The sequence below is a fragment of the Rutidosis leptorrhynchoides genome, chromosome 8 (assembly GCF_046630445.1).
Source record: "Rutidosis leptorrhynchoides isolate AG116_Rl617_1_P2 chromosome 8, CSIRO_AGI_Rlap_v1, whole genome shotgun sequence".
Lineage (NCBI taxonomy): Eukaryota > Viridiplantae > Streptophyta > Magnoliopsida > Asterales > Asteraceae > Rutidosis > Rutidosis leptorrhynchoides.
This window is the reverse complement of record NC_092340.1, coordinates 187,631,082-187,644,422: the sequence shown is the minus strand read 5'-3', so window position 1 is coordinate 187,644,422 and position 13,341 is coordinate 187,631,082. Positions and strand designations below refer to the sequence as shown.

General features: G+C 35.0%; 1 pseudogene; it reads right to left on the bottom strand.

Annotated features, from left to right (window-relative positions):
* The window catches only part of LOC139863966 (potassium channel SKOR-like), a 32,310-nt pseudogene extending 23,678 nt beyond the window's left edge, over window positions 1-8,632 (bottom strand).
* Between the last annotated feature and the right edge of the window lie 4,709 nt (window positions 8,633-13,341).

Here is a 13,341-nt window from a genome sequence, read left to right as displayed (position 1 = left end):
GTACTTAAGGTGGTAAAATGGGTCGTTGTGGGACCCGCTTCGTAAACTCAATTTTATTAATTAAACGTGCTAGTTTTATATATATGAATTTATGGTTAAAAGCGTTTTGGCTAAAAATGTCGGGAACTAGTCAAACATTTTCGTTAAATTGACTTCCGGGGACAGCGGGCTGTCCAGGTGGTTTGGCGCGCCGCGCACCCACCTGGCGCGCCGCGCAAATGAACTGCACCAGAAATTTTTTTTTATGTTGTGAAATTTAACGGGAATTGTCGTGGTTTGGTTTGGGTTGTTACAAGAAGGTGATGAAACATGACTAGAAACTTAGAAATCAACAGATTTAACTCACACAATGGCAGAATAAGTGAATCAAACCCTCCAGTGAATAGGTTAAGTTTTTTTTTTTTGATTAATTTAGTCAAACCACAACTAAATCAAGTGTGATTAGATCAACACCTAGAGCTATTATTCACCACCTGGGTGATTTGGACTGAGAGAGAATCGAAGGAGCTCACTAGATCTGAGTGTGTGTAACAAATGAGAGGCTTAACCTAAAATGAAGAACATAAGACTTTATATACCCCTGCTGTTGACACACCCATACGATTCATTCATCACACATACGAGTTGGCTTCATCAACTGTACGGGTGATCACTCACTCGTGTCTTATCATTTAGGTTGTAATTGTGACTTAGCTCAGCATCAACCACGCGTATGAGCCTGTCAGCCGTACTAGTGAGGCTTCACTCGTACGTCTGACTAAGTCTAACATAGTCAAACATCTAAATCTCGTTCCTGCAGTTCCTGTAACCACATACAAACACGGATAGGATAATAACGAGCAATCATGGTGGCGTGTAAACTGTTGTACCTGCAATGGACGTGGGTAGATGTCTAGGGACTTGCATAAAATGCATCAACAGATGGTGTGAGTTGTAAGGAAACGAAGGAGGTGAATTTATAAGAAAATCTCCGACAGAACAATTAAAATGGACGATCGCATTTAAAGCGGATCCTAATTCCCTTGATTACCGGAGAGTCAAATCTTATTAAGAAGATTTTCTTCAAATCCCTTAAAATCTGGGAATCAATCATATCTACGTCAAATGATAAGATGAATCTACACTTACTCATTTCACTCTTCTATGTTTGCTTCATTCGTACTCTTCATATAAATGGATTGTTTATCCAAATTATTCGCTGATGATAAAACTCTAATTTTCAGCCCGTATGCATCATGAAAACATACTTATTATCATTCACGACCTTTCCACTCAAATTTCGGGACGAAATTTCTTTAACGGGTAGGTACTGTGACAACCCGGAAATTTCCAACCAAATTTAAACTTTAATCTTTATATGTTTCCGACACGATAAGCAATATTTGTTAAGTTAAATTTCAAGAATTTTAAACTATGTTCATACATTCATTCAACCTCGACCAAGTTCCAACGATTCACGAACCATTAAACGAATATGATTATATATGTATATGTGTATATATATTATAACTTGAAACGTAAACAAAATATTAGATTAAATACTTTATATGATTGTATCTGTTTCAAAATGTTTATCAATGGAATTAGAAGATAAGATCAAATGATTGAATTATCAGATATATTGAATTATGATTACAAGTCTCTGTTGAAAGGCCCACGTTGATTTGAGAAATCTTTTCATTTTAACAATATTCGGAAAATGGTAAAGTGATTTATAAATATGAACAAATTGTCAATCATTGAGAACTAGACAAAGGATAGTGGAAGATTTAATCTCATAAAGATTCGATTGATCTATTTAGTTTCAAACGTACAAAAACGTTTTCAGTTTAAAAAGAACTTTATTATTAAAACGTATATAACTTTTATAAATATCTAGAACCACTTTTGATAACTCATTACTTAACTAGTATAATAAAGATAACGATATTTATATTTTATTTTATTAAATATATATAACGATTTAAATTAATATTATATATATTTATACGCGTATTATACGTACATAGTTTTATACTTTTACTATACTTAAACTTTACCTTTACTTTATTTTTACTTTACTTTAACTTTAATAATTCATACTTTAATAATTCACTTTAATAATTCATACTTTAATAATTCACTTTAATAATTCATACTTTAATAATTCACTTTAATAATTCAAAAATCTATTATAAATAGAATTCAATAGGTTTCATTATTTCATAGAAACTTGAAAATAGTTTTCTCTAAACTCTCTCAATCGATTTACATATATATATTTACTCCGTATTATCTCAAGATATTATTAGTATACATAAAATATTACGACGGAGTGCTGTCCGAGTGATTTCAAAGTTGTTTTTTCGAGTGGGATAGGATTAAGGAAATTATGGGTTATAGCTATGGAGGTGATTGAGTATGGTTCATGGGTATGCTCGTGAGGTCAATATAGTGTTTATCATCTCCGTTGCGTTTACGTACCTTTCCTGCAATATTGAATCTCAATATTGATATGTGAGTACTCATAATTTAATTTTTACATACTAATAGTGTATCCCTGACTAGTGCTCGAGTATATAGGATTATGCATGCTTGTACTTTTGATATTGCCATTAGATAGGTTATGTTGATTCCTGAATTAGTTACATATACGATTGAGATAAGGTATAAGATATGCATGTCGTTGGAAAGCTAGCGAAAAATAGTTGAATTTTGGTTTAAGAATCACTTGAATCCAAGTAACGGTTAGAAAGTTATGAAATAAACAAATTGCATAATTAATTTCGTAATTAAAATTGCTGATGATAATTAGTGAACTAATTTTCTGGGTTATAAAAAGTGGTTATTTGGATTCTACTCGTCGAGTAGATGAATTTTCATATAAAGCACGTCTCGTTTCGTTGAACGGTTGTCAAGTTATGGACAAAAGAAGTTTTGCAAATTTTGATGAAATGTCGAAACGGGAACTGAAATTTTCGCTGATCTGCGTTATTTCATATATAAAAAAAAATACCACTGAATTCTTTGCTGTAAGGTCTAACAAACGACTCTGGCCGTTTGTCAATTCGAGTCTCGACGATTTTTCTAAAAATCATCAAAGTTGACGGTTTGGTCACATTTTAAAATTCTAAAAAGAGCTGAAACTTTTTTATTTAAAAATGTCAGTTTTGTATCAGTTGTCATGGTCGGCCTGATATGTGTTTACTCTTGCCAAAAATCATGTTATATCTTTGTGGTAACGAGAATTTGCAGGCTTTGACCGTTTGTCAATACGAGTTTTGAGGAATTTTCTAAAAATCTCCAAAGTAGGCTACTCGGTCACTTTTGTAAATTTATTAAAGCTGAAAAATTAACTTTGAAACGCCGAAAACGCGTTGGCAACTACGAGTTGTCTAGATTTAGTTTACTTCTGTAATATTTATGCTTAATCTTTTTGGTAATGTGTAACTTTTATCTTTGGCCGTTTATCAATCGGAGTTCCGATAATTTTTCTAAAAATAGCTGAAGTGGCCCGTTTAGTCATGTTTGATCAAAAATCATTTTTGTATAAGTTATTATATATTTGCATGCGGCCTCATTTTTACTTTGACCTTTGACTTTTGACTTTAACCTTTGACTTTTGACTTTGAACTTTGACTTTTCCTGTTAACTTTTCAGTTAACTTTTTGTGTTGATTTTCTCTAAAAAAAAAAAAAAAAAAACCTAAAATACTATTTTATGATTATGAAACCATTTGTGTTACGTTGTTTCACATGTCACCTTTTACTAGAATCTTAATTGAGCATGAGTAATATAACATGTTACTATACTGTAGAGTCAGACTCGAGCTATAGGATAGGATTACACTATGACCTGACCTAAATTACTATACAAATATTGACCAACATATAAATATATATAATTAATAAAGGTTCGTGAATCCGAGGCCAACCTTGCACTTGTTCAATGACATTATATGTATTTTTACTACGAAATACAGTATGGTGAGTTTCATTTGCCCTTTTTACTCTTTACACTTTTGGGCTGAGAATACATGCAAATGCTTTATTAAATATTTTACAATATTTATATGCGTGAGTTTCATTTGCCCTTTTTACTCTTTTCACTTTTGGGCTGAGAATACATGCAAATGCTTTATTAAATATTTTACAATATTTATATGCGTGAGTTTCATTTGCCTTTTTACCCTTTATATTTTTGGGACTGAGAATACATGCGCTTTTATAAATGTTTGACGAAATAGACACAAGTAATTGAAACTACATTCTATGGTTGAATTATCGAAATCGAATATGCCCCTTCTTATTAAAGTCTGGTAATCTAAGAATTAGGGAACATACACCTTAATTGACGCGAATCCTAAAGATAGATCTATTGGGTCTAACAAACCCCATCCAAAGTACCGGATGCTTTAGTACTTCAAAATTTATATCATGTCCGAAGGAGGATCCCGGAATGATAGGGGATATTCTTATATGCATATTGTTAATGTCGGTTACCAGGTGTTCACCATATGAATGATTATTTTTGTCTCTATGCATGGGACGTATATTTATGAGAACTGGAAATGAAATTCTTGTGGTCTATTAAAATGATGGAAATAAATGATTATGATAAACTAATGAACTCACCAACCTTTTGGTTGACACTTTAAAGCATGTTTATTCTCAGGTGTTAAAGAAATCTTCCGCTGTGCATTTGCTCATTTTAAAGATATTACTTGGAGTCTTTCATAGCATATTTCGAAGAACGTTGCATTCGAGTCATTGAGTTCATCAAAGATTATTATTAAATCAATTTATAGTTGGATAGTGGATATTATGAAATGGTATGCATGCCTGTCAATTTTCGATGTAAAGAAAGATTGTCTTTTAAAAACGAATGCAATGTTTGTAAAATGTATCATATAGAGGTCAAATACCTCGCAATGTAATCAACTATTGTGAATCGTTTATAATGTATATGAACGGGTCCTTTCACTAGTACACCATCTCCGCACTCTCCACGTACTCCAACCACTACACCTAATGAAGTGACACCAACATCAGGAGGAGAATCAAGTAGGCTACAACATCACACAAGGAGCATTAGGGAGTTGTACGAGGTAACCCAGCCTATGGAGGATCTATCATTGTTCTGCCTTCTTGCCGATTGTGAGCCAATAAGTTATGAAGACGCAGCAAAAAGCCAAAAGTGGAAACGTGCTATGGACGAAGAGATTCAAGCAATCGAGAAGAATAATACGTGGGATCTTGCCACACTATCAAAGGGACATAAGGCTATTGGTGTAAAATGGGTGTACAAGGCCAAGAAGAATTCCAAAGGTGAAGTTGAAAGATATAAGGCAAGGTTGGTGGCGAAGGGATATAGTCAACGAGCCGGCATAGACTATGACGAGGTATTTGCTCCCGTCGCTCGTCTAGAAACTATAAGATTGATAATCTCACTTGCGGCTCGACATAATTGGAAGATTTATCAAATGGATGTCAAATCCGCATTCCTTAATGGCCACTTAGAAGAAGAAGTCTATATAGAACAACCTTTGGGATACATCGTGAAAGGCCAAGAGAATAAGGTGCTAAAATTGAAAAAGGCCTTATACGGGTTGAAGCAAGCGCCTCGGGCATGGAATAGCAGGATAGACAAGTATTTCCAACAGAATGACTTTACGAAATGCCCCCATGAACATGCCCTCTACACCAAAGTTAGCAATGATGGAGATGTTATGATTGTGTGCCTATACGTGGATGACTTGATATTCACCGGTAGTAATCCCAAAATGTTTGAGGAGTTCAAGAAAGCAATGGTTCGGGAGTTCGAGATGACCGACATTGGACTTATGGCTTACTATCTTGGGATCGAGGTAAAACAAAAGAAAGAAGGAATATTCATATCCCAAGAAGGTTATGCGAATGAGGTGCTCAAGAAGTTTAAGATGAATGACTGCAAGTCAATGAACACATCGGTGGATTACAATCTCAAATTGTCAAAAGATGATGAAGGATACTTGGTGGACCCAACACAATACAAGAGTTTGGTTGGAAGTCTGAGGTACCTAACCTGCATGAGGCCAGATATTCTCTACGGAGTTGGACTAGTAAGTCGACACATGGAAGCACCTACAATAAATCACTTGAAGGCGGCCAAGAGGATACTTCGCTACATCAAAGGTACGATTGACTATGGCCTGTTTTATTCGCCTTCTGAGCACTTCAAGCTAGTTGGATACAGTGATAGTGATTGGGCTGGAGACATAGATGATCGTAAGAGTACGAGTGGTTTCGTGTTCTATATGGGAGATACGGCGTTCACATGGAGCTCGAAGAAGCAACCCATTGTGACTCTGTCAACGTGCGAAGCCGAGTTTGTAGCAGCAACATCGTGCACCTGTCATGCAATATGGCTCAGGAAGTTAGTAAATGAGCTTAAGTTTTTTCAAAAGGAAGCTACAGAGATATATGTGGATAACAAGTCTGCGATTGCTCTAGCAAAGAATCCAGTCTTCCATGATCGAAGCAAACACATCGATACAAAATACCATTACATAAGGGAGTGTGTTACAAATAAAGAGGTGCAGATAAAGTACGCGAAGTCACTTGACCAAGTTGCTGATATTTTCACAAAGCCCCTAAAACACGAGACATTTCAGAGATTACGGAATATGCTCGGAGTGACGAAATCAAGTTTAAGGGGGGCTGTTGGAAACTAAACTTGATTGTGGGCTATTTGTTTTGGATTTGGGCTTGCAAGTATACAACTATTTTGGATCAAGATTATAGCCCATTATGTAGAAACTTCTTGTAATATGTAGTAGTGAAAGTGTGTAGAATGTGTGTAGAATAATCTTGTAAAATATACAATTCTAGAATTATCATGAGAATACTTAGGAAATATCTAGATATTAGATGATGAAGTATTCTAGACTAGTCCATGGTGTAGTATAAATAGATGGATTCACCTCTCATTTGTAATCAAGCAACAAAGCAAAGCAAGTAAGTAATAAAACAAAGTTTTCAAGATCAATCAAACTTCTAAATTATCAATCCTCTCTTCCACAAATAATATACCTAGCCTCCTATTTCCAACACGGAGGTCTTGAAAAACAGCAACATCAGTGTGGCTGGTATCATTTGGTGACTGTAGTTGATCTTTATCTTTTATTTTCGTACGTATTTTTTTCATCTCTTTCGTATCTTGTGTGTCATTTATTTTGTCCATATATTGAAGGAGTTTTTTATGCTATCCCTATGTATTACTGTATCAGAACCTTTCACGACTAAAGCAGTTACCCTACCCACCAAATAAGCAGCAAGAACCATGTCAAATGAGACATACACCATTACAAATATCATCTCCCTCATATTAACTGGATGTACATGACCATAACCTATGAAACCAAATTCACATTATATTATTAAAGTAAAAAATTGTTATGCAAAAAATAAAACAATAAATAAATAAATAAATAAATAAATAAATAAATAAATAAATAAATAAATAAATAAATAAATAAATAAATAAATAAAGTAGTTTACTTACCGACTGTTGCCATAGTAATTATTGCAAAATATAATGAAGTTATATAACGCTTCCACAGATCAATGTCTCTAAAATTTGAGTAACTATAACCACCGAGTTTTAAACTCCCAATCCATGTGTATTCTTCTTGTGAAGCTGGCAGAGTTGTAGCCAAATAATTGAATATGCATGCTGCTGTATGTGTGCAGTACAATTCGACAATAGTAAGTTTTAAAATTCTCGAAATAAAATAGTTGACGCGTATGTCCTTCTCCAACTTGGAGAAAAACTCTAGAACCTTCCGTGCCCGCAACAACCTAATTAGTAAAAAGTATCTTATTTCTTCTTTCCTTCCAGAAGCCTGATTAACATAGATAACGTCTGTGTAAGTCGATAATGTGCAGTGTTTGAACAAAATCAGCATCTATAAATAACCTTTAGAGTAGTACCCTATAAATATTGTCCCATGGCATGCAGGCAAGTATATCTAAGGTGAAATAATAAGATTTTAAGTACCTGCAATAAGAAAGGCTTTATATAAGACCAAATTTACAGATGTAAAGTTGTAAACTAGCTAAAACGGGCCACTGTAAGTTGATCTGCAAAGAATAAAAGAGATTAAACCATAATGTCATATGGAGGATAAAAAACTTACCGGCGAGCAATCTGGTTTCGGTCAGTGATCAAGATATCGGACTCAGACTCAGTGTCTCTATAAGCTACAAAGAACCGCAGAAAAATATCGACGACAAAAGCCACCTGACCGAGTACGTCTAATAAATAGAGGTGTTTGGGCAATCCTCTGAAGAATCCAAATTCCATAGGTGTAAAGAAAGAGGAGTAGATTGCCCATAGCACTATAAAATTCACCCAAACTCTGTACCATCTGCATCATAAAATCAAGTGAGATTTGATATAGGTATAACAACTTTAACCACTTAAATTAAAGAAATAAATAATTTCTTTGAATTGAACATCAGGGACTTAACTAATGTTTGGAGAGTCGGAGACTCAATGGAAAAAGTAACCATCAGGGACTTAAAGTAAAAAAAGTAAAAACTAATAGATAACCCTTACATTCAACGTGTGTGTTAAAGTTGTTAAATTAATGTACGGAGACTGACGTAGGCATTGGTCCGTTGTCTAATATACCATTGCAGTTTAAGCGGGAGTTGCGTACGATGAGATTGGAGCACAAATCATCAAGTAAAACTTGATGAACTTGAGTCACCACGACCCCTATTATTGTCGTTTTGTCGATCGTTATAGTCACCACCTCCTCCTCCAGTAGAAAGTTCCTGAGTATATGTACTCGAAACAAGACTTATCGCAGGAGCTTTAGGTGCGGCAATGGGTAATTGTCTAGCTTTCGTGTCTGTTCCAATATGAGTTTGCTCCTGGCATCATAGAACGATGGATGTGGGTCCCTTTGGTGAATTTGAGAAGCGTCAGCTTCATAGTTTTCATTTACACCAGCGACAAGTTGTAACACCATTCGACGAGGTTCGACATGGGATCCTACATTCGCAAGTTGATCAGCGGGTGACTTCAACTCTACGCAATACGCAGAGGTTTGAAAATTTATCTAATTTAGTGTTGATGAAGATGTTCTCCAAAGCAAGGGCCCGACAGTGTTTGTTATCGTGGAAAATATTACGGAGTCCGTCCCAAGCTTGCTTTGGGATTGTATCTGATTCTAAGATGGTTGAAGAAGGTCTATTGAGGACTATAACATTCTGACGATTCCAAACTTCTGTATTTTTGCATGTTCTTTACCCTTATCGAAGGATGAGGATGGTCGATAAAATTCATTAATGGCGAGTTGAGTGTTTCATTTGTTTTTGTTTCTTTCGATTTGTTTGATGCTTGTTTTGGCGTGTTGGGTCATGTTTGATTAGGACTTATTGGACTTAATAGTATAAAACTTACTATGGAAGTCATTGACAAGTGTTTGTTTTTAATTTATTAAATAAGTCGTATCTTAATGATAAAAAAGTCACATAATTATGAATTTTCATTTAGTTCCTGACTTTTTAGTAACTACTCTAGTAACTACCCATGTGTACATGGTTAAATTGTTAAATTCAATTATTCAGACGGTTATTGAGCACATAAAACAAACATTAATTATTTATTCGTCTCTTATTCCTTACAGACGTGTTATTTAAATTCAGACAACAAAACTTAATAAGAAAAAAACAAATGAGGCCTTGGTTGGTTCGGCTGTAAAGTGTGTTTCTTAGTCCGGGCTTCACTATAATCATATATTATATACAATATTCACGGGTGAAAACTTTTTACTAAAAAATAGTTCAAATAGAACCCCACTCTCCTACTTCAGCTCAACAGTCCTCCTCTTCCTCTTTTGGATCTACTTCCCCCTTCTAGGCCTCGCATTCTCCTATTTCCTCAGCCCAACAACAATTATTCAATACTCTTGTTACCCCATAGTCTTCATCCCAGTCGCAAGCCCTTTCATCTTCGGCCAATTATCCTGTTACTCATCAGTCCGAACCTCTGGGTCATCAGCCCATTAATTCAGAACAGTCTCCTACGGTTTCTGTTTCTACTCCTTCGACACCCATTACTCACCCTGAACCCCCATCTTTACCACCTACTCGCACAACGACAACCCGTAGTATGTCCGGTATATTTACACCCAAAATTTCGTTTAATATTCACACTACCACCACATCATCCCCTATTCCACATAACCCCAAAGACGCTCCAAATGATCTTAATTATAACATGCCATGACCGATGAATTATGCATTAAAAAAAACTGGAACTTGGGAACTCGTACTCTGCAAACCTAATATAGATATTATTCGTTCTATGTGGATTTTCAAATATAAGTTACATTCTGACGGATCTTTTGAGCGTTATAAAGCTCGTTTGGTTGGTGAAGGCAGGTCTCAGCAGGTCGACATTGATTGCACGGAAACTTTTAGGCGTGTGGTTAAAACAAAGACTATTCGGGTGGTTCTTACATTTGATCTCGCAAATTCTTGGGCGATACATCAGCTTGACGTTACAAAAATGCTTTTCTACATGGTAATTTAAATGAGACTGTATTCATGCATCAGCCTATGGGTTTCGTGATCCTCGCTATCTTAATCATGTATGCCATTTGAAGAAATCTTTGTACGCACTTAAGCAAGCCCCTAGACCTTGGTACCAATGGTTTGCTAACTTTCTCTTTGCACTTGGTTTCACTCATAGCAAGTGTGATCACTCGTTGTTTATTTATCAAAGTGGTCGCGACATGGCATATATATTACTGTGTGCAGACGATATTATCATTACTGCGTCTTCTGATCACTTACGTCAAAGATCTTAAGCATCTACATTATTTTCTATATGTTGCAGTAAAACATACACGTGAGGGATTGTTTCTTAGTCAAACTAAATATGCTCGTGAGAGCATTGAACGGGCCTGCATGTCCACATGTAAACCGGCTATAACTCTAGTAGATACTAAGTCAAAACTAGGATCGCATGTGGGTGCTCCATACGATGATCCTACGTATTTTCGTAGTTTGGCTGGTGCTTTGAAATATCTCAGTTTTACTCGACCACATATTTCGTATGTGGTTCAAAAGGTTTGTCTCTACATGCACGCTCCTCACGTAGGTAGGGATGGAAATGGCCACCTGATCCAGTGGATATCCACCCGATCCACCCGCATATGGATGAACGTAAATGGATATGGATACGTATATGGATGAACATAAATGGATATGGATATGGATACGGATGAAAAGTTCCATCCATGGATATATCCATTTAAACCCGAAATACATATACAAATACATAAATATAGATATACGTTTACATATTTACTATTACAAATGCATTGTCCGTTAGATTTACATTTTGGTTACAATCTTATAATAAAATAACTATAATATATTACAATAAAACACATATATCTAACAGAATAAACATACAAGTTACATATTTAATTTGTTATAATATACGCTTAATAGAAAATTTAGAAATTGTGTTTTATTTTCGACTAATACTACATATTCTTGTGGATAGATTTTAATTATGTCATGTTATATTTATTTTTCTTATAATACATTTTGGTTTTCATCGCATATTAAAAAATATTATAACAATTTTTTAATATCCAACGGATATCCATTAACCCGCTTAATCCAGTGGATATGGATGTGGATGGATGATCAAAATTAAATGGATATGGATATGGATATGGACGAACTAAAACTAAATGGATATGGATATGGATACGGCATCACCCGATCCATATCCGATCCATTGCCATCCCTGCACGTAGGACACATGGCCGATCTTAAGCGCATTTACGATACGTCCAGGGTACTCTTCATTTTTGGTTACATCTCGCCAAACCTGTATCGCATAACCTTGTTTCTTATATGGATGCTGATTGGGCTGGTTGTCCGGATACTCGTCGTTCCACTTCAGGTAATTGTGTTTATTTTGGTAAGAATCTTATATCGTGGTCTTCTAAATGGCAATCTACTTTATCTCACTCCAGTGCTGAAGACAAATATCGCGGTGTTCCAAATGTTGTCTTGAAATCTTGTTGGTTACGCAATTTACTTCTAGAACTACAAAGACCAATTCACAAAGCTACAATCGTATACTGTGATAATGTTAGTGTTATTTAATTGTCTAGTAACCGTATACAACATCAACGCACTAAATATACCGAACTTGATATTCACTTTGTTCGTGAAAAAGTTGCTTGAGGAGTGGTTAGGGTGTTGCACGTTCCTTCTTCATATCAAATTACCGATATTTTTATCCAAGGCCTTCCACGAGTTCTTTTCAATGACTTTCATTCAAGTCTCAACTTCCGTGAATCTCACGTTTCGACTGCGGGTCTATTAACCATGATAGTTTGTAATAGGATAGTATACATATATGTTTATTGTATTCATAGGAAGATAGCATTGTTATAGTTAGTATACTACGTGATCTTCTAAAATGTCTATAGAAACACGTAATTCTTTTGCAATTTCTTTTCCCTACCTTCTTTTCTACTTAATAATTAAAAAAAGGGTACAAAAATTGATAATTTGGATGACTCATTAATCATGTAAATAAAGTAACCTAAAAAATTTGACGTTATCATGGAAAATTTGACGAAGAAGGACAAGTCGAAAGTTAATGTGGTTGGTAATAACTTTGATACTTTAGATAACATAACGTTTGCGTAAAGATTTACTCTTTTGAAGAAGGAGAAGAAGAAAAATAAAGAAGAATTGTTGGCTAACGTCAATTATGCTTATTGCAACGAAATTACAAATGTGATAGTAGATAGATAATATTATATGTATGTATCTGAAATGAAAGCAACCTGCCAATATAACATTAAAATGATCGAAAATACTTCATTCAAAAGATGAAGCCCCAAATACGTCATCCAAAACGAAAGCTTCCGTGGGGAAACTTGTGACGCCCCGTACAAAACCATCTTGTACGGATCATCAACAACAGGTCCATTACACGGTATAATACTATATGCTGTTTTAAAACAAGTTTTGCATTCATGAAAAGGTAACGTTTTTACCAACGTTAAATGTTTTACAAAAGATAACGTGCTTCTACGAATAGAAAGCATTAACATAAGTACGTGACACAAAGGTCATTACAACGCCATTGTTCAAAAATAACATAAGTTGTGAATGCAAAATAAAAGTTCTATGCTTGAGACATCTCTAAACAATGCAGCAGAAGTCTAACACAGCGAGTCTGTAATAGCAAGTCTATAACACCAAGACTATAACAATAAGTGTAACAGCGGAAGCAACAACGTCTAAGCACCTGAGAAATACATGCTTTAAAATG